Source organism: Podarcis cretensis (assembly GCF_951804945.1).
Source record: "Podarcis cretensis genome assembly, chromosome: 5".
Classification (NCBI taxonomy): domain Eukaryota; kingdom Metazoa; phylum Chordata; class Lepidosauria; order Squamata; family Lacertidae; genus Podarcis; species Podarcis cretensis.
Window position 1 is genome coordinate 89618694 of NC_137174.1, and position 25304 is coordinate 89643997.

At 44.8% G+C, this 25304-nt stretch overlaps 1 protein-coding gene across 7 annotated transcripts in view; it reads left to right on the top strand.

Annotated features, from left to right (window-relative positions):
• NAALADL2 (N-acetylated alpha-linked acidic dipeptidase like 2) overlaps positions 1 to 25304 on the top strand; it is an 819134-nt gene that overhangs the window by 325406 nt on the left and 468424 nt on the right. The gene's annotated exons all lie outside the window — the stretch shown is intronic.

The window sequence follows — 25304 nt, forward strand, 5'->3', positions numbered from 1 at the left end:
TTTGCATTACTTTCTATGGGAAAGCGCGCCTTGTTTTTGGAACGGACTTCTGGAATGGATTAAATTTGAGAACCAAGGTACCACTGCATGCACTTTCCATGTAAAATACACCATTTTCATTCACCGTTAATATATGCATTCCACAAGCATCTTTTATGTGAAGCATGTATTTTTGCGCACACATTTTGCACACTGAAAATGTGTCGCAATGTTCAGATAAGTGTGTTGGGATGGAACCTTAAGCAAGTTTGGGAATGTCGGGTTGGCATGGGCTGTGGTGAAACAACTTTCTCCTGCATCCCTACTTATAACGCCTCTTGGGGAAAAAACCAATCACTAGTAGCCAGGACTTGAAAACACAGAGTGATGATGGGCTGTGCAGTTCCTCCCTTAGCTGTATTAAGTCCTCCTGGGAATAATAAATTGTGGTAAGATGTTGGGAGGGGGGGGTGATTTCAAAGGGAGTGCTCAGATGCAATTGTTTTGCACATTACCTACACATGTGTCTCAGGGCTTCCGTTCTCTCCCAGAGATCTATAACCTATTTATCACAATGAGCTAGGTGCTCACGAACTGCCTAGTTCTCTCCCCCCCCCCTTTAGTACCTTCCAGAAGCAAAGCTGAAGATAAATTATTGACAGTGTCTTAACCTTGATAAGTCATAGTGCTTGAAGGCTTCATTAAGGAGAGATCAGTCAAGTTTAACTTCGTCATACTTTTCCGGCAATTGGCGTTCTGAACCTTTTGGAGCTTTGTGATGCAATTTGCATATATAATGAGTATAATGAATACATCCGAGGGTGGCATCCTTTCATGATATGAATTACCAAGAGAAAATTTAGATTACTTTTATATGAAGTATTTATATAGCCAGAATATTCTGGGAGACGGTGTGTCACATAAGGGAGGGGGGAGGCAGAGAAGCAGCATTTAAGAAGGTTGATGGACTTTATAACATCACCTTGTGACTTCTTTCCTCCTATCCCAGCAGCCCTGGGAGCAGTTGGGCCACCAAGCACAAGCCCCAATTGCCAGGGAATGATCAGGAGCACTTTTAAAGCCTCTATATGGGTCCTTATCAGCAGCGTCTTTGTTCCACTCCTCATGCCATACAGAAAACCAGGTGTGTGGCAAGTGGGTGTGGCTTGGGGTAAATGGCCTCATGGTCCAAATTAGGACCCTTGCCAGGGTTTCCCACTGCTGGTATGAGAGGATGGGCATTGTTATCTTTGTCAGTTGTCAAAGAGGCCCCTGTAAGGATGTCAGAGCCCAGGTGGGGGGGAAATTCTGATTGGAAAAGCAAAGATCTCACAAACAAGCCTGCCCTTAGTAAATAATTAATCTACAGTCATTTCCTTTCCTCCTCTTTCTCTCCCTCCCTCTCTCTCTCTCTCTCCCTCCTCCCTCCCCGCCCGCCTACATAAGCACTGCACAATGAAGTAAATAAACTGCTGACTTCTCACAACGGTAATGAACTCTCAGAAGAACTAGAGGACCGCAAAATAGATCTGGGATATTTAGGGAGACAGATCAAAGGGGTTTGCCTTAGAAGTGGAATGCAAACAGGATGCAAAAGGACCTGGAGGCTTCTACCCTTCAGTGGAGGAGGGCTTCGGAAAAGTAGATTTATTTTTCAGCTCAATGACTTTTTAAAAAAACAATACCACCACCACATTGCTTTGTTTAGCAGGTGTTTCATGATGCTGTAACTGAATGATTGCTGCACGCTTTTTCTCTACATTCCTGGGTAGCCATGGATCCTGAAGAGCGTATAACCCAAAATCATGTTGAAGGGGTACAGCCATGCACATTGGTCCTGACCCCCCCCCCAGTGGCCACATGCACACACTTTCCTCCTGCTCAACCTCAAATCAAGTTGGGAAGGTTTAAAAATGTATTGTAAGTGCATTTGGTGGAATGCACTTATAATCCTCCTGGTTAGAGCAAACTGAATAAACTCGCAATCCCTATTCTGCCTGATGTCAGGAACAGAATGCACTTTCAAACACCCACCCCCATCATATTGTTGTAATCTTCAAGCCTAGTCAGAGGAATGTGCCATTCTCCAGGCACCCGGCTCAGATTACTTATTGACCTCCCTGTCTGCGACTCCCGGCAGGAGACAGGCGAGTTCTCTATCGGCGATCCTCCTCAAACGTGAGAAGAACACACCACTCTCCCTTCCTCCCTGTTTTCCCCAGGAGGGGGAAAGAGACAGACAGAAATGTATTTACATGCCTTTATTTCTGTCTATGTAGCAGTACAGAGAAACATGTCTGCACTCTCCAAACAACAACAGCAGAGAGAGAAACTCCACCCCTGTACTTCCAGTACATGTCAGGTGACACTCTGAGCTAACATCCGGTGCTCATTACAGTGAATAGACTGTGCCTTTGCTCCCACGGTACAGTCCCAAACATCAACATCCTGTTTGGCTTTCCAGCCAGCTGCAGCTCGCTGCATTGCTCCTTTTTCGTAACACATATATCTCCATTCAATATAGGAAGACTTCTGAAGGAGATGTGGACATTGCAGGAAGGGCTTATAGATATGGCCTAACACCACCCATTCACAAATTTGGAGCAAATACTTGCAGGGGGTGCATTTCAATCTATGTCGATTGTGTTTGTGGTTGTTTGTAAGTGTCTAAATGTATCCATGTGTGTGGATAGTTTTGCATGTTGGCCCCCACGTGCATGTTCATCATTGGCTACAGTATCTAGAATAGGGTTTCCCAAACTTGGGTCTCCAGCTGTTTTTGGACTACAATTCCCATCATCCATGATCACTGGTCCTGCTAGCTAGGGGTGATGGAAGTTGTAGTCCAAAAACAGCTGGAGACTCAAGTTTGGGAAACCTTGATCTGGAATGACTTGTGTATGTGAATGGGTGGGTCAACAAAGGTGGAAGCACAATGGGTAGAAATTTAGTGCCTCAGCTGCCAGCACTTCATCTGGTAGTCGTGAGCAGATCAGTATCATTTTACCTCAGCTGAAAATAGTTTCTTTGGAATCCAGTTACCTAGCAACTTCTCTTGATCCTGACTCCATCAACATTCCTGCCATTTCCCATGCCTTTACTTTAAAACGACCTATTCCAATATTTCGAGGTGAGCATTTTGTTTAATCTGTGAGTAAATATGTGCGTGTTTTGCTTTTCTGCCTGGGAAACTGGTCCACGCCATCCATGAAATAAATGAGGATGCATCTCCCCATTATTTTGTAGTTGTAATAATAATAATAATAATAATAATAATAATAATAATAATATCCTGTAGAGAAATTTGAACTAGATCAGGGATGTGTAATCTCTGGCATGTAGGCCAACCCTGGTCTGCCAGCATTCCCCACTGTGTTAGAGAATCCGTTCTGTGCAGACAATTCAATCATACAATTGTAGAGTTGGAAAGTACTTAAAGGGTCATCTAGTCTAACCCCAGCACTGCAGGAATCACAGTTAAAGAATCCCTCATAGATGGACAGCCAATCTCTGTTTAAAAGCCTCCTGTGAAGGAGAGTCCACCATCTTCCAAGGTAGTCCATTCCACTGTTAGAATCACAGAACTGTAGAGTTGGAAGGGACCCTGAGGATCATCTAGCCCAACCCGCTTGCAATGCAGGAATCTCAGCTAAAGCATCCATGACAGATGGCTATCCAACCTCTGCTTAAAAACCTCCAAGGAAGGAGAGTCCACAACTTCTCAAGGGAGGACGTTCCACCGTCAATCAGCTCTTACTGTCAGAAAGTCCCTCCTGATGTTTAGTCGGAATCTCCTTTCTCATAACTTGAAGCCATTGGTTCGAGTCCTACCCTTCAGGGCAGGAGAAAACCATCTTGCTCCATCCTCCATATGACAGCCCTTGAGATATTAAGATGGCTATCATATTTCCTTTCACTCTCCTCCTTTCCAGGCCAAACATACGTAGCTCCTTCAACTGTTCCTCATAAGGCTTGGCTTCCAGACCCTTGATCACCTTGGTTGCCCTCCTCTGCACTCGTTCTAGCTTGCAGGAATGCATGAGCATCCACACTGAAAGCGGTCAGTCATTGTTATTGTTCCCAGTTGCTGCCTCTCGTTTTCGATGGCATTCCCAGATACCATGGAGATCTACTGGGTGATATCTTTTCTCATGCAAGGAATCCTCATGTTGTCAAGCCTGCTACATAAAATGTCCATCAACATCACTGGAGAAAGCAATAAAACCGTCTTTGTCAGAATCTGGGACCTGGGAATGTGCCTGAGTGTGTTTTCTATCTGAAAAGACTGCTATAAGAGATTATTTGTCAAACACTGTGCTGGTTTTCGCTGACATAACAAGCAGCTTCCTACAACAGGTTGTAACATCTCACACTTGCTTTCCATGAACTGGAACTGATCAGGAGTCACAAAGCTGCCGTCTGCCATGCTGAGTTCATTTTGCTGAGAATCGCACATGCAATGTTTTTCTACACTTCAATGATTTATAGACCGAGCAAAAAAGCAGAAAACCTTGGGTGGCTACTTGCTGGTTTAATTTGCCGATAGACCCTCAGAAATGTTTGCTGTTGAGAATGCCTGCTAAAACAAATAGCATTTTAAGCATTTCTCCCTCCCTCTCTCTTTATCTCCTCAGCTATTCTCAAGTCACAAGTTCTGCCACAGTGTTGCAAAACAGAATATATATATCATCCTGTCATAATTTACAAAACAGTCATGGGCTATGCATGCTGCTGTATTTTCCAGCATTTTGAGTGTCAGTAAATGGATTGCTTAGCTCTTTATAAGCAAAGGGCAAAAGCAGCAAAGGGTCAGATTCAGAGAAACTGTCTGATACACCTTGAAGGAGTCCCTTGTGTGCAGTGAAAGCCAGCAATTTCCATTCCATCTATATTTGTCACAATCAGTGCTGTTTCCATTTTGCTGCAGTTTGATTTCTGCCAAATGCAACATCATTTGTCTCGCTGTTCACTGTTTAATGCAAGTTGCTTACCGGTAACTTACATAACATATACGTCCTGCCATGTGATGGCATTGTGTGTGCACACCGCCACAGATGTTTGGGGTGGCCCAGCCCTCTAATTTGCAATGGGAGGGTATTGCCCCCCATGACCCCCCCACAGACACATTCTCATCGCCAGTGCTTGAGGGTTTCCATGCTTGCTTTATGGGAATAACTCATAGCATAATTAGAAATCTGTTCTTCAAAATAAATTATGCAATTTCCATAGTTTAAGATATTTTTTTTTTTTTGCTTTTGCAGATATTACATTAAAAAAAAGAAAGGTTTCACAAAGTTGCAATAATCCATTTGTTGTTGTTGTTGTTTAGTCGTTTAGTCGTGTCCGACTCTTCGTGACCCCATGGACCAGAGCACTCCAGGCACTTCCACTGCCTCCCGCAGTTTGGTCAAACTCATACTGGTAGTTTCGAGAACACTGTCCAACCATCTCATCCTCTGTTGTCCCCTTCTCCTTGTACCCTCCATCTTTCCCAACATCAGGGTCTTTTCCAGGGAGTCTTCTCTTCTCATGAGGTGGCCAAAGTATTGGAGCCTCAGCTTCACGATCTGTCCTTCCAGTGAGCACTCAGGGCTGATTTCCTTAAGAATGGATAGGTTTGATCTTGCAGTCCATGGGACTCTCAAGAGTCTCCTCCAGCACCATAATTCAAAAGTATCAATTCTTCGGCAATCAGCCTTTTTATGGTCCAGCTCTCACTTCCATACATTACTACTGGGAAAACCATAGCTTTAACTATACAGACCTTTGTTGGCAAGGTGATGTCTCTGCTTTTTAAGATGCTGTCTAGGTTTGTCATTGCTTTTCTGATAATCCATTAGGAAACTGTTTTTCACTGTTTTGTCATATTGCATGGGCAGAGGTAGGAAGATAGAGCATTGCACGCAGTCAAAATGTCCCAAGGCATTTTGATTTTCATAGTTCATATAAGTTTGTATAATGTGTAAGGTTCACTGAAGAAAGGTTTGGGCAGATACTAATTAGTAATATGCCACAGAACATTGGGCATGCACTTATCCATGTTCCCAGGGAACTAATTGAATCATTAAGAAAGGCCTTAGAAAATTGACCACATCACGTGGAGCTCAATTATGAGTTTGCCGGCAATCTAATTTCGCTTTAGTTGTCATTTTGGGTGTGTATGCATGTATGGCATGTGTTCAACTGTGTCAGGCAACTGTGGGGCATTAAGCAGCTTGCAAAATCGAAAGTTCTCTTGTATTTCATAAGTGGTGGCAGCAAAGCCGCTTCCTAGTACAGGTTGAGATTAACGGATTGAGGCCCCCCCCCCATCATTTAACGAATGAAATGGCTCCCATCCACCTCCAGTTATGCGCAGAGCTACATGTAACAACTAAGTTGTCTACTGAGCCTTGACTAATGAATTCAGGCTCCACTACTTTATTAACAGGGGCTCTGTCTGCAGAGCTTTCTGCTAGGCCAAGGAAGGAGAGGGAGTGTGGTCTGGAGGCTGGTTTCTGCTGAAGGGAAAAGGAACAGTCAGCTCATGGTGCCCCAAAACAACACAGCAGCCAAGTCTCCTTGTTTTATGCAGATGCTCAACTCCAACCACATCAAGAGATATAGCCAGACAATTTGCTCTGAAACAGAGCTTATCCACTCTTACCTTTCGTCCTGCTCTTTCCAGCCAGAGGTCCATACCCTGAGCATTAAAAAAAAAAATAAAACAGCTCTTTAAAGCTGAATCACAGCAAATTGGGGTTTTCCACAGATCAATGTTTGCTCCGACTGAGCTTAAAGGAGCAGGTTTTTGCAAGGAAAGCTCTGGAGGGGGGGAGGGGGGAGTGCTCTGACAAGGAGCTTTAAATTGCCAGCTATCTCTGGAAGGAGCAAATGCAAAATGTCTGGAAGGAGCAAAAGCAAATGTGGATAAGTCCAAAGTCAGGCACTATGATCCAGGTGAGAATGTTGGGACTTTTAATACATGTTTATTTTTGAAGCTGTGTGCACATGAAATTTTATGCTGGAATCAATGGCTACTGAAGACTATTTTTTTCTATGTGGCCCGAACACAACCTAGATTTATTGCAATTTTTTGCCACTGAAAAGCAGTTCCCTTTAAAAACTGACCTTGATATGAAAAATGCTCATTGCCAATGGATTCTGTATTACCCTGTCCACTTGAAGATAGATGAAAATAGTTGCAGGTGGTCACAGCAATGAGAGTGGAGGTTATCTACACCTGCCCATTGAAGTTGTGGGTGGGCATATACCAAGATCGCAGTCACTACTTCCTTCTTTTTCCTGCATTATGTCCAAGGAGCAAAGAGTGTGAATAACTTAACAAAGGGGAGGGGTTTTTAATACATATCAAACAACCACACCTACTCTTGTGGGCAGAGGGATGTGGGTGGCGCTGTGGGTTAAGCCACAGAGCCTAGGGCTTGCTGATCAGAAGGTCAGCGGTTCAAATCCCTGTGATGGGGTGAGCTCCCATTGCTCAGTCCCTGCTCCTGCCAACCTAGCAGTTCGAAAGCACGTCAAAGTACAAGTAGATAAATAGGTACCGCTCCAGCGGGAAGGTAAACTGCATTTCCGTGCGCTGCTCTGGTTTGCCAGAAGCAGCTTAGTCATGCTGGCCACATGACCCGGAAGCTGTACGCCGGCTCCCACGGCCAATAAAGCGAGATGAGCACCGCAACCCCAGAGTTGGCCACGACTGGACCTATTGGTTAGGGGTACCTTTACCTTTACCTTTTTACCTTTGTGGACAGCTGTATCTAGAATCATTCTAGACTGAAAGCAGCATGCTGAGGACAAGCATGTATAATGCCAGGTTGTGGAAAGCTACATTTGTTTCCTTCAAATTTGTTTCCGTCTGTGTGCATGCTCAATCTTCCTCCGTCTCTTTCCCAACCCCCTTTTCTTTTAAAAGAAAACTGCAAGAAGTTGCCTTAGCAATTACATACATTGCAGTAGAAAACTCTGGCTTTTAGTTGTCAGAGCAACCTATGTATTCTGGAACGATATGGATTGAGGAGAGATCCACAGAGATTTCTAAAAAAAATCATAAAAATGTAGCAATAAACGAGATGCATGCCTGGTTTGTTATCACTACCCACACTAGGCATACAAATGGGTCTTTGTGCAAAACAAACCGTTTTGCCACAAAGAAAACTGAAGGAAATGGAGGTGTCTTGCCTAAAAGCTTGATTTGTCAGCGGTGATGATTTTAGTCAGAGGCTTTAAAAGCTGCATTTCAGAAATTGCCTGTGAATTCTATTCTCGAACTTCTCACCACCTAGCTTCTCCCCCTTCCCCACTTCTTTCTGTAGTAATTGTGTATAATTTCCTCCTCCTCACTTTCAAAAGCTGTTTAGAGTTCACATGGGGAACTTTACTGACATATGACAGGCCCACACCATTGGTAAGGAAACAAAACAAAACAAAAATAAAATAAAGAACCCTCACAGGTGCTTTTTTGTTCTTTAAAGATGCCGATGTCAGAAGTCAACATTCAAAAGCCAGTGATGGCTCCAGTTCTAAGCCAACTGGTGTTCTTTTTTTTGCAGGGTGCTCTAGAACAGTGGTTCTCAACAAGTGGGTCCTCAGATGTTGTTGGACTACAACTCCCATCACCCCTAGCTAGCAAGGCCAGAGCTCAGGGATGATGGGAGTTGTAGTCCAACAACATCTGGGGACCCACAGGTTGAGAACCGCTGCTCTAGAAGAAGCACTTGGTATCAGTGCCACTTCCAGGTTTGGGGAGAAGGCTGAGGCAAGATGCACATTTCACTCTTCTCTAAGCAAGCCATCTCCCTCATCACTGTGGTCATTGCCTTGCCATCCAATCATTGCCACAGCCTAGTATAGTTAAAGCTATGGTTTTCCCAGTAGTGATGTATGGAAGTGAGAGCTGGTCCATAAAGAAGGCTGATCGCCGAAGAATTGATGCTTTTGAATTCTGGTGCTGGAGGACACTCTTGAGAGTCCCATGGACTTCAAGAAGATCAAACCTATCCATTCTTAAGGAAATCAGCCCTGAGTGCTCACTGGAGGACAGATCCTGAAGCTGAGGCTCCAATACTTTGGCCACCTGATGAGAAGATAAGAATCCCTGGAATAGACCCTGATGTTGGGAAAGATGGAGGGCACAAGGAGAAGGGGACGGCAGAGAATGAGATGGTTGGATAGTGTTCTTGAAGCTACCAGCATGAGTTTGACCAAGCTGTGGAAGGCAGTGGAAGACAGGAGTGCCTGGCGTGCTCTGGTCCATGGGGTCACGAAGAGTCAGACACTACTAAATGACTAAACAACAACAAGAGGATGGAAGGGCACAGGTGCACAAAGTTGCAGATCCTCCTCCTTAACCAGAGTTGGCCTTCTATTTGCTGGGCTGTCTGGTCCAAGGTCACATCCACACCATGCATTAAAAGCACCCTTTTACCACTGTAACAGTTGTGGAGAATCCTGGGGGTTGTCGGAATGGTCAGTCCGAGAGTCCACAGGATTATCTTGGAGGGAAGGCATAGCTGTTAAAAATGGTATAAAAGAGTACTTTGGTTTACAGAGAAAGGGTCCTAAGAGGGGGAAGAAGGGGCTTGAAATTGTTCCACCACTTCTCAGCATTTGGAGAGCAGGCTGAGCAAACACACAGGTCCGTCACTTCACCTCAGAGGGTGGATCCAGCCCAAATGCTGCTGATTTTTCATTGGCTGGTGAGGTCTCATTGCTTCACTTCTTCCTTTGGGATGGAATGAGAATGATCATGAGTTGCTCCATTTGAAGCTGGTTTTTTTGCCTGCTGCTGCGTTGATCTTGTATGTTTTAAGGATGTTCTGATTGTGGTGCATTTCCAGTTATTGTTGTACTGAACAGTATTTATTTATAGTTATTAAATTTGCATACTGCCCTTCATCCGTAGATCTCAGGGCAACTTACAGCATATAAATACATAATATTTTTTTAAAAAAAACATAATAAGAATGAAAACAAAGAAACCAATAACAAACCCCCTGCCCACCGACTGAACTGTTGTTGTTTAAACACTGAATTGCTGCTAGGGATGGCACCGAGGACAAAATTTGTGTCATGCCCAATTGTGTGGGGGTTTTAAAGGCCATCTCCAGGTATGGCTGGGGAAAAACCCAGTCTAAAATCCTGGAAAGACCCTGCCAGTCAGTGTAGACAATGCTAGATAGATCAGTGGTCTGATTCAGTATAAGACAACTTCTTCTGTGATTCTTCGGATTCTCAAGTGTCCCTATGGAAGTGTCCATTTGGGGGGGGGGAAACCCCCAAAACCTGGCCTTTACATATTGAGATGTCTCCATAATTTGGATTTATGTGGAGGTTTCTTTCAGTTCTGAAATATCTAGGTAAAGCAAGGAGGAGTGGGAGTCTGAGTGCACCCAGCAATGCAACACAGCTCTGTGAGCAAGAACATAGCCAGATGATGATATTTGTATTCAAATATTAAGTTCAAATACAAAAGGCGGGGAGCATATTAGCTGTAAAAATGAGACCTGTCATGTAGCATAATGAAAACGAGCCAATGTGGAAGAAATTATGATCTGTACAGTGGGAAGTCAGATAATAACAACCATATTTAACAAACATGACGGAGGGGAACCTGTCAGAAGCCAGAAAATTAAAATATATCCAATTGTTAAAGCAGAAGACGACCAACTTCCTTAGGCCTGGTCCTGCAGGCGCAGACCTAAAGGAGGAAGCTTTCAAGCGTTCATCTGTGAGAGATGAAATTGTGAAATCTTCAATTTCATATTTCCATCCTATGCTGAATGGTCCAAAGGAAAGCATGAGTGGTACCCCCACCACCTTCACCACAAAACTCTGCCTGATGTTTCTTGGTTACTTGTGGGGTGGGGAATAAAGTGAAGGGCGTTGGCATAGATCAACACAATGGGGGGCATGCAAAAAATAAAATTAAAAGTACCAAATGGAGTGCAGATCTCTAAGCAGGGGTGTAATATGCTGGCATGGAAGCGAGAGCTGGACCATAAAGAAGGCTGATCACTGAAGAATTGATGCTTTTGAATTATGGTGCTGGAGGAGACTCTTGAGAGTCCCATGAACTGCAAGAAGATCAAACCTATCCATTCTTAAGGAAATCAGCCCTGAGTCCTCACTGGAAGGACAGATCCTGAAGCTGAGGCTCCAATACTTTGGACACCTCATGAGAAGAGAAGACTCCCTGGAAAAGACCCTGATGTTGGGAAAGATGGAGGGCACAAGGAGAAGGGGACAACAGAGGATGAGATGGTTGGACAATGTTCTCAAGGCTACCAGCATGAGTTTGACCAAGCTGCGGAAGGCAGTGGAAGACAGGAGTGCCTGGCATGCCCTGGTCCATGGGGTCATGAAGAGTCAGACACGACTAAACGACTAAACAACAACAACAAATATGCTGGCAGGATCCCACTCCTGTCAGCAGTTGTGCTGCAGCATTTTGCAATAAATGCAGCTTCCAAATCAAGTGCAAGGGAAGCCCCACATAACATGCATTGCAGTCATTCTGTCTTGATATATACCAATGCCTGATACGTAAGTGAAACTGATTTCCTTTAGCATCAAGCTTTCTCCATGGAATCACCAAAATCTAAAGCTCTGGGTAGGTAGTGAACACCTCTTGTCTCCAGTGCGCATGTTTGCAAAAGTATGTGCATATAAATACTAAGGAATCATGCAGTGCCCACCTGCCTCTTCACACACTGCAGCTGCTGGGATGTATTTTAAACTGCTGACAATATCCAATTCTAGACCAATTATGTTCCTCTAGTATATATTTAACCAAAAGAATGAACATGATCCTGGTGTTTAAGTCAGTGGAGGCCTGGTGATTGCTGACTTGGTGAATAAAGGCAGAATAGAGTCCTCAGGAATGGGTTGCTGTGATTAGGGTCCTGGATATGAGAACTGGAATGTTACAGCTCTGTCTCTATTTTAATCTATGACATTTTGGAGGAGGAAACTGGGTCCACCCATCTCTTATTCCTCTGATAACTTCATGCAAGGAATGGAGAGCCAGCATGGTGTAATGGTTAGAGTGTTGGACTATGACCTGGGAAAGCAGGGTTTGAATCCTCACTCAGCCATGAAACTCATTGAGAGGCCTTGGGCCAGTCACTTGAGGTGGTAGATGATTTTGTATACCTGAGCTCCACCATAGCCAACCAACTCTTTATTAACACTGAGTTGGGAAGTGTATTGGCAAGGCAGCTATGGTAATGGCTTGCCTCTACAAAAGGGTGAGAGAATGTGATGCTAACAGGGAAAAAGGTAAAGGACCCCTGGGTGGTTAAATCCAGTAAATTGTGACTATGGGGTGTGGCGCTCATTTTGCACTCAGGCCAAGGGAGCCGGCATTTGTCTACAGACAGCTTTCCGGGTCATCTGCCAACATGACTAAACCGCTTTCAGCACACGGAGGACTGTGACGGAAACCAGAGTGCATGTAAACACCATTTATCTTCCCGCCACAGTGGTATCTATTTATCTACTTGCACTGGTGTGCTTTTGAGTTGCTAGGTTGGCAGGAGCTGGGACAGAGCAATGGGAGCTCACTCTGCCGTGGGGATTCGAACTGCCGACCTTCTGATCGGCAAGCCCAAGAGGCTCAGTGGTTTAGACCACAGCACTATTCACATCCCTGTGATGCTAACAACCAATAGCAAGATGAAGGTCTACCAGGCTTGCATGTTGAGCAAGTTGCTTTAAGGTAGTGAGACATGGGCAGCTTACACCACACCTCAGTGCCTTCCACATGTTCTGTGTCAGTAAAATTTTTGGAATCACATGGCAGAAACAAAGATATGTTCTCCCAAGCCCATATTCCCAGCATGCCTACACTGGTTTGGTCATGTCCACAGAATGGAAGATGGCAGGAACCCCAAGGATGTGCTTGATGGGGAGCAGGCTTCAAGCACCAGGCCCATTGGCAGACCGACTCTGCATTACAAAGATGTCTGCAGACGTGACATGAAGGCTGGCAGCATCAACCCCACCATGGGGGAATCCCTTGCAGATGACCACAGTGCCTGGAGACAGTCAGTCAGGTCCTGTATCCATAGCAGTGACCAGAGGAGGAATGACCTCTGGAGGGAGCTCAGAGAGAAGAAATGCCATGGTACACCTGCAGCAGCAGCAGCAGCACAACCTTCACACTGTAACTCTCCAACAGTTTGAGTTCACCATCAGAGGCACACTCTACCCTTGTCTCCCAAGGCAGATGGATGCCAACCAAACACACAAATGGAAAAGGAAGGTCTGGCATGAAAGCCACAGTCTGGTCTGAGTATGGACTTGATGGACCTGTGGAATCTGATGGAGAAGTGCCCATCATCTCAGGAGAGTGCATTTGCTCCTGCCAATCAGTGGCGGAGGAAGCCTCTCGGGCACCTGGGGTGGTGCGAACCATCCATAGGGGCGGGATGTGCTATGGTGCGCGGCACCCATAGGCGCTAGGGATGGGGCACGCGGCACCCATAGAGATGGGCAGAGACAGTGCTGGTGGCAGCGCACATCCCAGGGGGGTGCACCAGCAGCAGGGAGTGTCCTGGGGGTGGGCAGCGCCTGTGGTGATGTCACCACCCCTCAGGGATGACACCCGGGGCAGACCGCACACACCTTGCTCCGCCTCTGCTGCCAGTGTTCATTAGAGTGTTCCTACGTACCTCTCTGTTTCCTCTTCCACCGCCCAACCCCTTCCATTGCCTCTCCCCTAAGGGTTCAAGACTGCATATGTTGGAGAGCAAAAGGCATTCTGTCTTCCGGCTCTTGCCTCCCGGCACACCTGGAGCAGATGATTTTGTTACAATAAGGCAGGCATTCCTTGTGCCTTTTCGCTGAAAGGATGTTCAGGTAAACATCAAGAGCCTCTTTTATTCACGTCTGCTGGCATATAAAGGCAGAAGGAGAGTGTGTGTGGGGGGGAGAGAGAGAGATGTCTACAGGATGGTAAATGTCTGTCAGGGAAGCAAATGTAGAACCCTGTGATTCTACACACACGCACCCCCCTCCCGCTTCTCTTTTTATGCTTCGTTAAGTTAAAGCAATATTTATTTTATCAGCCAAGAGTCTTGCCTCTCTAGGACGTTATTCCCATTGTGAGTGTCAAAAAGCTTTTCCTCAGTCCATGTCTTTAAAGGGCTCGCTTCGATAAAGCACCTTTTTATTTTTGGTCAGGGAACATATAGATATATAATATTCAGAATCCATGTCTCCTTCAGCCCCACACCTTGACACTGAGCATAATTGAGGAGGTTAGCGTTGGCATGCTCTTACCTATTACCTGTCGTTTGAAATATGACAGTGCTGTAACTGCAGGACCTGGGGGACTCCAGCACTTGGGCTGTGCCATCTGATTTGCCTGACAGCCTCTTACTGACTTCGACCCTAAGATAATTAACATGGCCCTGGGGACCTCTGCTGCCTTGCCTTTGCCTGCTTGCTTAATAAGGTGTTTGTTGCTTTCTTCTCTCTCTCTCTCTCGGTGTGCGAAGAACCTTCTGATTGTTGCCGCAATAAGGAGTATCAGCCATGACTGTCTGCTGGTTAACCGTGGCTGGGACTTCTGTTAAATCATTAAAAAAAAAGAAAAGAAGCGGATTAAAATTCCACAACACGTTAGCCAGCTGTTTTGCAGGGTAGGGCGGTGCTACTCATTTAGTTCTGCAGAGAAGGCATCTTAAGAATAGACAACCAGGAGGTAACAAGAAAAGGGATGTAGCGCAGTGGTACAGCATCTATCTTGCATACAGAAGATGCTGAGTTCAATCCCTAGCACCTACAGGCTAGGCTGGGGAAAGATATTGTGTGCAAATGGTCCCAGGTTCAATCCGCAAATCTCCAGATTGGAATCATAATCATCACCATCATCATTTATTACTTATACCCAGCACATCTGGCTGGGTTTCCTCAGCCACTCTGGGCGGCTCCCAACAGACTATTAAAAACACGATAAAACATCAAACATTAAAAACTTCTCCAAACAGGGCTGCCTTCAGATGTCTTATAAAAGTCTGATAGTTGCTTATTTCCTTGACATTTGATGGGAGGGCATTCCACAGGGCGGGTGCCACAACCAAGAAGGCCCTCTGCCTGGTTCCCTGTAACCTCACTTCTCACAGTGAGGGAACCACCAGAAGGCCCTCGGAGGTAGACCTCAGTGTCTGGGCTGAATGATGGGGGTCGATACGCTCCTTCAGGTATACTGGGCCGAGGCTGTTTAGGGCTTTAAAGGTCAGCACCAACACTTGTGCTCGGAAATGTACTGGGAGCCAATGTAGGTCTTTCAGTACCAGTATTATATGGTCTTGGTGGAAAAAGCCTCCCTGTCTGAAACCCTGAAGGGCCACTGCCAATCAGTGTATAGAATACTGAGCTAAATGGACACACTGCTGGTCTATGACCATAATAAACTGGTTGATTGAGCTAAATGCACCAATGGGCTGATTCAGTCTAAGACAGCTTCCTTTTGTTCCTTTGAGCAGTTAGATGGTTAAGATGCAAATGTTACCAAGGACAGGAGTGCAGCAAGTCAAACGGCTGTGTTTTATTGTATTTCCTTTAGTTCTAGAGTTAGAAGCTACTGAACAAACGCGCTGCTTAACCACAAATAGGGAATTATATATAGCACATATCAAGAATGCAAACACAGCTTACCAGACGGGGAGACATTCAACTGGTTAGCTCATAAACACCAATAAATTCAAGCTTCATTATATGGGCACTAAGGAAATTAGAAAGACAAATCAATGGAGCTTGTCACACCCATATGGCAGAAAACCTTTTAAATCTATATTCCTTGCTGTGAACATTATGCAAATTGGGAATTAGGAGCAAAATGGAAAATATACCATTCAATATTATTTGGTCATTTGAGAGGAGATATCTTCAAAGAGCAGATTTCAAGGAAAGAAACATGGGCGGCGGAGGGGGGGGGGACACCCACAACTACAAGAAGACAAAGCTGGAAAATAGGTTTTGTTTTTTTTAATGCAAGCATAGTAGAAATCGAGTTGGAAATAGCTTGGGCTTATTAAGCACTTACTGGGAACAGTTGGTTGTATTTCAGAATAGAACCCCTTTAAATTGCGCCCGACCCATTTTATTTCAGCCGCTTCCTATAGGGTGGAGAGAATGGGGCTGGAGAAGGGCAAGGAGACAGCAACACTAAAGTTGTGCGGGTGCAAGAGATGGGCTCCACCTCTGCACCCATACAGCCCTGACCTTGCTTCCACCCAGCCCCACCCCAGCCCCACCAGGTGAGAAGCAGTGGCCCACCAGATCACTACTGAGTGTAGCATAAGAAAATAAGAAGATCTTGTTGGTTTGGGATATGACCCATCTAGTGTAGCAACCTGTTCTCACGGTGGCCAATGCCAACCAGATGCCCACTGTGGATATTTTCACCCCCTTCCATTGCAAGAATCTCCTGATGTTTTCTGAAAGGAGGGGGCAGAAACTGCTCTTCGCTTCTTCCACTCCTGCCTGACTCTGTGGGGAGTCTGTGTGTTATCCCTGTAGTGATTAGATGGCTGAGTGAGAGCTGTAACACTCATGCAAGCCAGGACCTCTTTAGTTTTAGTTTGCAGTAGCTATTAGAAAATAAAGAAGTTGTGCTTCACAGCTTTCTTCCGTGTTGCTCATACTCTGCTGAGTTTGGTGCTCACAATGGACAGTTGTGGGTCCAGTGCACTTAGACCTGATTTCCAGGAATGGAAGGTCTCTGGAAGTGCTTCAGTTTGCCTAGCCCAGTCGGGGCAGAACTGGTTATTGAGCCCAGTCATTGGCATCAGCTCAAAGGTGTACTGACACCCACTAGTAGGAACCAAGTGCAGGAACGCCATTCCCTGCTGCAGTTTCCAGCAACTGCTATTTAGAGGCAGGCTGCCTCCAAGAGTGTAAGGAGAACATAGCCATCAGGACTAGTAGACTTATTGATAGCCTTATCATCCATGAATTTGTTGACGATGCCACTCAAGTTGGTGGCTCTCACTGCCTGTTGTAGGAGCAAACTCCATAAGTGCAACTTAAGTGCTGTGTGAAGTACCCTCTTTTCTCCATCATGAATCTTCCAGCTTCACCCAACAGTATTAAGCAAGGACATAAGAAGAGCCTTGCTGGATCAGACCAGAGGCACATCTAGTCCGACATCCTGTACTCACATTGGTCAACCAGATTCCTATAGGAAGGAGAACCTGAGAGCAATAGTCTCTGCCAACTTGTGATTCCCAACACCTGGCATTCAGAAGCCTGCTGCCTCAGACATGCTTTCGTATAATATGAAGTGTTAGTAGCTGTTTTACTACTTCACTGAACAACAAAAACAAGATGGCCTCCCTGTGGCTTCACCAGCATCCAAGATGGAATGCGTGCAGAGGAGGGCCACCAAGATGATAAAGGGCCTTGAAAACAAACTGGTTGAGTGTGTTGGGCGTGTTTAGCCTGCAGAATTTTAATTAGTGATTATTGTGGGGGTGAGGGGGAATTGTCCATTCATGCAGGACTGTTGTTTACGGTGGAGGTTTGAAGGAAATTGTTTTGGCCACCTCATCTGAAGTTTCATACCCAAGAATCTAAGGCTATTGATTTCCCATGTTTACTGACACTTTGATTAGTTTTGTCAGTATTAGCTCACTTTTGTATTGAAATATATTTGTTGTGTGTTGAAATATTCCGCGGAAGAAATTTAATTTTGGAGGTTTTGTACATTCGGTAAATATTTTACTGAGGTAAAGAACTCAGTATTCTTAAATAAAGTTAAGGGGGGGGTGATATTGGTTGATAGTGGGGGGGGGGGGTTAGGACCATTCAGTTGTTTGCATATGAAACACTGGATTGCCACTTGAGGTAAGGGAGATTCCTGAGGAGACGGTTGTCACATAAGGTACTGTCAGAGCTGCCTCTAGGTCCCAGCTCACAGAGGACCAACGCTAGGCTGTAGTTATGTACAAAAGTCTTTATTGAGGTTCAGTTTCCATTTTAAAGCCGCAGCGCGCAGCTCTACGTCTAACCCCTAGACCGGCGAAGTCCCGTCTGAGTCTCCGCCCCTTCCACACCAGTTTAAGACTCTCGCTTTGCTCCACCTCTTCCTAAGTTCCTTTCTCCTCTGGGCCCTCCTGCCTGCTAGGGTTTCCTCCTTTGTGGACTCCTCTGACGCTGACCCTGATGATTCTTCCCCCTCCTTCCGGCGGGCTTTAGGACCTGGTTCCCTATCCGGGCTACCTTCTGTGCCGCTCGCCTGTACATTTGAACTTGGCGCCCGCGCCCAGCCTGCAACTTTCCTCTTGACCGTTCCCTCGCTCTCCGATGGAGGCGTGGCCACCCCTGACTCATCTTCTCTCGCTGGTGGTGAATATGTGGGCTCTGATACCTGGGACTCCTCCCCCCCACTACGCTCTGGTGGGGAAGCTGGTCCTGATTTCCAACTGCTGCTCTGGGAGTCCCCGCTGGCCCCTTGTTTCTGGGGTGTCCCCCTTGGGTCCCCCCTTGCCCTGCCCATTGGCGCCCCCTTCTGTGAATCTTCCAATTCGCTGGAGAGGCTCACGGAATCTATCGGTCTGCTGTCATCCTCTCCTACGCTGCCCTCGGATTGCTCCCCCTCGCTCTCCATCTCCTCTCCTCCCTGCGCTCCCGCTGAGTCCCTGACAGGTACCAATCACAGAATCACAGAATTGTAGAGTTGAAAGTGACCATGAGGATCATATTGTCCAACCCTCTGCAGTGCATGAATATATCACCCAGCCTGGGGCTTGAACCCATGACCCTGAGATTAACAGTCTCATGCTTTACCAACTGAGTCCAAATGCTGTCCTGCTTCGAACCCAGTTGCTGAAAATCTTCTAAAGCTCTCATCTGGGAGCCACTGTGTAAGATGGCACTCACACCTGGCAGGCTCTGGAAAAATAGGTGGCACAAGTGGCTCTGATTTCACAAACACACACACACACAGAGAGAGAGAGAGAGAGAGAGAGAGAGGGAGGGAGAGAGAGAGAGAGAGAGAGCTGTTTGGTGCCACCTGGTGGGTTTACCAGCCATAGAAGCAGTTCTACAATCTGCAGTGAACAACCAGACTTCCTCATCCCTCCAAAGGAGTGGGGAACCTGAGTGGGGAACCTGAGGCCCCTACAGATATGATTGGGCTGCATCTCCCATCATTCCTGATCACTGCCCATGCTGTCTGGGGCTGATGGCATGGCAAGTTCAACAACACCAGGAGTGCATGGCCCTCCAGACCATCTTGGACTCCCATCAGCTCCAGCCAGCATGGACAATGGACAGGATTTGCAGGTATTGTTGTCCAGCAACATCTGGGGTGCCCCAGCTTCCCCCTCCCTACTCTGAAAGCTATAAAAGGCTGCTCACTAGTTTCAGCAACAAAGTCTTTCTACTGGGATGTTCCCCATAATGAATTGCCTCCTTAAGATGAGAAGGTGTTTCTGCTAAAGAGTCAGATCTGTAGGTCAGTCTAGGGTTCCATCTGCGCTATACATTGGAAGCAGCAGCATGCTGCTTCAGACAGTCATGGCTTCCCCCCAAAGAATCCTGGGAACTGTAGTTTGTTAAGGATGCTGAGAGGTGTTAAGAAACCTGTTTTCCATTAAGATCGGCAGTTCCCAGAGAGGTTTAACCATTAGCCCAGGAAACCCTGAGGAAGCCCCACTGCTGAACAGGATTAACTTTAAGCCAGATTCATTTACATCATCTTGCTTTACATCAGCTTCATGTGTTCAGGGTTGTTTCCTATGCACATTTAACACTGGAGTCAGCCCCAATGAAAACAATGAGAAGTACTTCTGAGAAGACATGCATAGGATTGCATTGCAGATATACGGTATCAGTCAAGACCTCAATCACAATAACAAGCCAAAGGATTTCAAAGCCCTTATTTTATTTTGTATTTTTTGGCTGTTTGATATGAGCTCAGCTGAAGTCAACACCGCAGCAGCAGAAAACTGTCAGCATACTGAAGACTCAGCATCCAGTCTCCTCCTTTCTTCGCATAATGGCCTTCTCAACTGCACACAAGTGGTTCAAGACCAATTCCCTTCCCATGGCACATTCCATCATTAGATGTTAAAGCTCCTGAAAAATGCTATTCCTCCATATTTTTGGCCATTTTAAATGTGCATCGACTTACAAATCCCAAACACTGCCATCAGCATCTTCTCAAAATAAAAGCTCTCTCTCACACACAAACACACAACACACACACCCTTCATAAAAGTGAGGAAACCATAACTCGCACAGTCTTCTTTAGCTGTAGAAGTGCAAACAATTTGTTGCAACGCAGCTGCAAAATGGCATTCTATACATAGCAAGTGGAAGAAAGACCATCATCATTAAAAGTTTCTGCTGTGCTGGCTTGTATCCAATATTGCATGATATTTATTAAACCTATTAGTCACATGTTATCTAAAGGGTCCCCAAGTGACTTACACCAGTCAGTAGAGCATTGGGCTAAACCACTGAGCCTCTTGGATTTGCTGATCATAAGGTCAGCGGTTCTAATCCCTGTGACAGGGTGAGCTCCCGTTGCTCTGTCCCAGTTCCTGCCAACATAGCAGTTCAAAAGCATGCCAGTGCAAGTAGATAAATAGGTACGGCTGTGGCAAGAAGGTAAACAGCATTTCTGTGCACTCTGGCACTTGTCATGGTCCTCCATGCGCCAGTAGTGGTTTAGTCATGCTGGCCACATGACCCAGAAAACTGTCTGTGGACAAATGCCGGCTCCCTTGGCCTGAAAGCGATATGAGCGCCGCAACCCCATAGTTGCCTTTGAATGGACTTAACTGTCCAGGGGTCCTTTACCTTTGACTTTTACCTGGGCAAAAAGATTCCTGCATTTCAGGGAGTTGGATTAGATGATCCAAACACTGACACACAAACATACTTAGCCAAGAAGTCAGTCTTGTGACTCAACAATTTTTTCATATGCAAGCTGCAACTTGTTAAGGATACTGTGAGTTGTTGTTGTTGTTGTTTAGTCATTTAGTCGTGTCTGACTCTTCGTGACCCCATGGACCAGAGCATGCCAGGCACTCCTGTCTTCCACTGCCTCCCACAGTTTGGTCAAACTCATGCTAGTAGCTTCAAGAACACTGTCCAACCATCTCGTCCTCTGTCGTCCCCTTCTCCTTGTGCCCTCCATCTTTCCCAACATCAGGGTCTTTTCCAGGGAGTCTTCTCTTCTCATGAGTTGGCCAAAGTATTAGAGCCTCAGCTTCAGGATCTGTCCTTCCAGTGAGGACTCAGGGCTGATTTTCTTAAGAATGGATAGGTTTGATTTTCTTGCAGTCCATGGGACTCTCCAGAGTCTCCTCCAGCACCATAATTCAAAAACATCAATTCTTTGGTGATCAGCCTTCTTTATGGTCCAGCTCTCACTTCCATCACTACTGAGAAAACCATAGCTTTAACTATATGGACATTTGTCGACAAGATGATGTCTCTGCTCCTAACAACTCAACTGTGAGTTGTTGTTGTTTAGTCGCTTAGTCGTGTCCGACTCTTCGTGACCCCATGGACCAGAGCACGCCAGGCACTCCTGTCTTCCACTGCCTCCCACAGCTTGGTCAAAAGTGAGTTGTTAGGAGACCCCTATTTCCCCTCACAGAACTACAATTCCCAAAGTTCCCTCTGAAGAGGGATTGGTTGTTAAACCACTCCAAGAAATTGTAGCTCTGTGAGGGGAATAGGGGTCTCCTAAGTGCTCTCAGCACCCTTAACAAACTACAGCTCCCAGAATTCTTTGGGGCAAAGCCTTGTTTTAAAATGGTATGGTAGCGCTTCAGCTCTATGGTGCCAAAGGAGGCGAAGGCACCGCAAGCTGCTGCTCTACAGCCTCAGCTCAAAGAACCACAACGTAAAATCAAGAGTTTGCAAAACGTTTCTTTGCAAAAGTGTTTGATATTTTAAGAAGTAGGTTACAGCCCATGACCAGATCAATATGTTTCTGCTGGGACGAATGAAAAATATCATAGCACAGTTTTCAAAGCACTTTGCAGTGGCTCCCCCTTTTTTTTAAAAAAGGGGTGTTTTTATTGGGGTGCTGCAGTTATTCAACCGCACCAAACAATAAGACATAAAAATTGAGATGGTAAGTTTTTAAATAAAGTTCCCGGTTGAAATTTGGCACTGAGCAATGAAAGAAGCTTCAAATGAATGTAGCATTTCAAATTAACATAACAGAATTATAAAGCAATAAGCAAAAACTTACACATTCTGTCAGTCTTCCATCTAATTGGTGTAATTTGCATTGTAGCACTGGGAAGCATAGCAGGAAATGTGATTCTTCTTCTGCAGCCGACACTAAAGAAGAATTGTAATTAAGGTTGTGTACAGGGCACATAGTTTATTTCTGAGTTCTCCCTATTTGCATTTATTTGTATTGTAATTGTTTTTTTATGGGGATATTTTTATGACTCTGTCATTTTATCAGGATTGTAGGACAAGAAAATCACTGTTGTTAACTTACAACAGCTGCCTATTATCTTTCACTAGTTATTTTCAGTGTACAAAGGTTACCCTTCTCAACTATTCTCTGAGGAACTTTAAGCTGAGAGGTAGTAATTTAGCAAAAGTGACCAGCAAGCTATTTGAATGACTAGGGACGTGAGGAACCTTGTAATAAGCATCAGAAAATCACACTTTAGATAATACAGTTCACCTAAAGCTTACAAAATTTATAGAGGCAGGGCCTTTCCAATAGTGGCCCCATATCTTTCAAACTATATTTTGAGATATATTTTGTTTATATATAGTTGCATCTTTGTTTTTAAACAAAACTTTAACATGTATTGTTTCAAAGTGTGTTCTGTTGATAGCATCGTTACCTGGGTCTTGTATTGTTTAGATGGCTGCTGGTTTTAGGGATAATTTGGTGATTAGATTGTTTTCTTTATTTTTTTTAAAGGTTTTATTTATAGTTTTAACAGATTTTTCAGGGCTTTAATAATATTTTGTAAGCTGTTTTGGCAAGGCCTTGCCCTATAGGCAGCATTTTTGTATTGAAAATAAATAAATAAAGCAAATAAATAAGTAAATACAAAGTAAATACTCATGAATCCAAACCAGAAAACAGTCTTGAAGAATGTGAGATGTTATACTAGTCATAACCAAAATCTTCCTTGCTACTCTCAAAAATCGTTTCTTGCCTTTTTCTGAATTTATGAGTATGAGCTGCAACAAACTTTAGGCTCATTTATTTGTTTATTTATTGTTTCAGGTATTAATATATGGCTTAATATTCAAAGTTTCTAAGCAATGTAGAAATTGTGAATGAAGTGTGCTCCCTTCTCTATCTTCACATGAGGGAAAGATATTGAAAACTTCCACTTTTGGTGTTGATTAAGCCACAGTTTCCTGATATGTGGCATTATTAACAACCCAAAAGTACAGTAGTAGGATATTACATCACAGCATATAAGAAGCAAGTGTCAATAAGAAAAATTGTACAGTGGTACCTCGGGTTAAGTACTGAATTCGTTCTGGAGGTCCATTCTTAACCTGAAACTGTTCTTAACCTGAAGCACCACTTTAGCTAATGGGGCCTCCCACTGCTGCCGTGCCGCCGGAGCACCATTTCTGTCCTTATCCTAAAGCAAAGTTCTTAACCCAAGGTACTATTTCTGGGTTAGCGGAGTCTGTAACCTGAAGCGTCTGTAACCTGAAGCGTATGTAACCCGAGGTACCACTGTATATTAAAAATAAATTATGTAAGTTACCTAACTGAGGCACAGTGGGCAGTAAGACGAATAGCGGAGTTTTTGAGGAAGATGAACTGCAGTGGAATAGAAACAGTGTTGCGTGGAGCAAATGCAGGGTGGGATGGGGAAAAGATGCCTTCTTATACAACTAGCTGTGGCTATTTGTGATTTGCGGCAATAAAGCAAAGATCTGTGGGGGTAGGCCCTGTTTCTTTTGTGTACTTGCCTAAATCTCTTAGAAAACAATATGGTAAGCTAAATCAAAGTTTAAGTGGCCCACAGCCCAGTGAAGTTGATGGGATTATCACACATGTACAGACACGTTTAGTTAAGATCTGACTGAGATTTTGCATTAGTTTTCTTGTTACAGTTTTTTCTCATTTCCATTATGCAATCTGACTAGAATTGTTCTAAATCCGAAGCGAGGCTTGAAGAAAAACCATTCAGGTGCCAAGGGACCTCAGATGTACATGGTGTGTGAAATATAAAATAGAAGTGTCTGGAAAACTCTCGGGCGCTTTCACAGCTGAGAGTGGAAAATTGAAATAAATTTGAATTAAAGGAGAAAAATTAACAGTTATAAAATTAGAAGTGCGTGAAATTAAAATGTGATTGCAATTTTGTTTTAAACAGCTAGCTTGACAAAGAAAGAAAGAAATACCAGAAATAATTTATTTAAACATCATAAATTCTTCCAGGAATAATGTGTACTAATTTTAGGATTGGTAGCACCTTTTGACTGGAGTTGTCAAAGAACTTTAGAAATATTACATCAGTTTTGCGTCATTCCATCCCTGGCTCGGGATGCTCCACCCTCACACGTCCAAAAGAACACAACACCACAAGACATGTGCATGAAATACACCACACCAGGAAGGTTTCAAGAAGCAGATTCCAAATGTATCTAGACACTGACATGTCTACCACAGAGCAAGAGAAGGAGAAGTGTTCGTTATTATGGTATATGTTTTTTGTTTTAATATTGTAAACCACCCTACGATCTTCGGATGAATGGTAGTATAGAATTATTATTATTATTGTTATGTACTGAAGTTTTCACCCTGGGCCAGGAGGGGGATACTGTAGATAGTTTTCACTCAGGTCCACTTATGCAAATAAGGAATTGAAAGTGACATTCAGTGATTGAATAGTTACAAAAAATTGTTACTGTTGCGTTGTAAAGGTAAAGGTACCCCTGCCCGTACGGGCCAGTCTTGCCAGACTCTAGGGTTGTGCGCTCATCTCACTCTAAAGGCCGGGAGCCAGCGCTGTCTGCAGACTCTTCCGGGTCATGTGGCCAGCGTGACAAGCTGCATCTGGCGAGCCAGCGCAGCACACGGAAACGCCGTTTACCTTCCCGCTGGTAAGCGGTCCCTATTTATCTACTCGCACCCGGGGGTTGCTAGGTTGGCAGGCGCTGGGACCGAACGACGGGAGCACACCCCGCCGCGGAGATTCAAACCGCCGACCATGCGATCGGCAAGTCCTAGGTGCTGAGGTTTTGCCCACAGTGCCACCCGCGTCCCACTTAACTGTTGCGTTGTAGTGGAGCTCTATATAAGCAGGCTGGCTGAACCCTTCAGTTCAGTTCTGTTCTGGCCTGTGAATAAACAA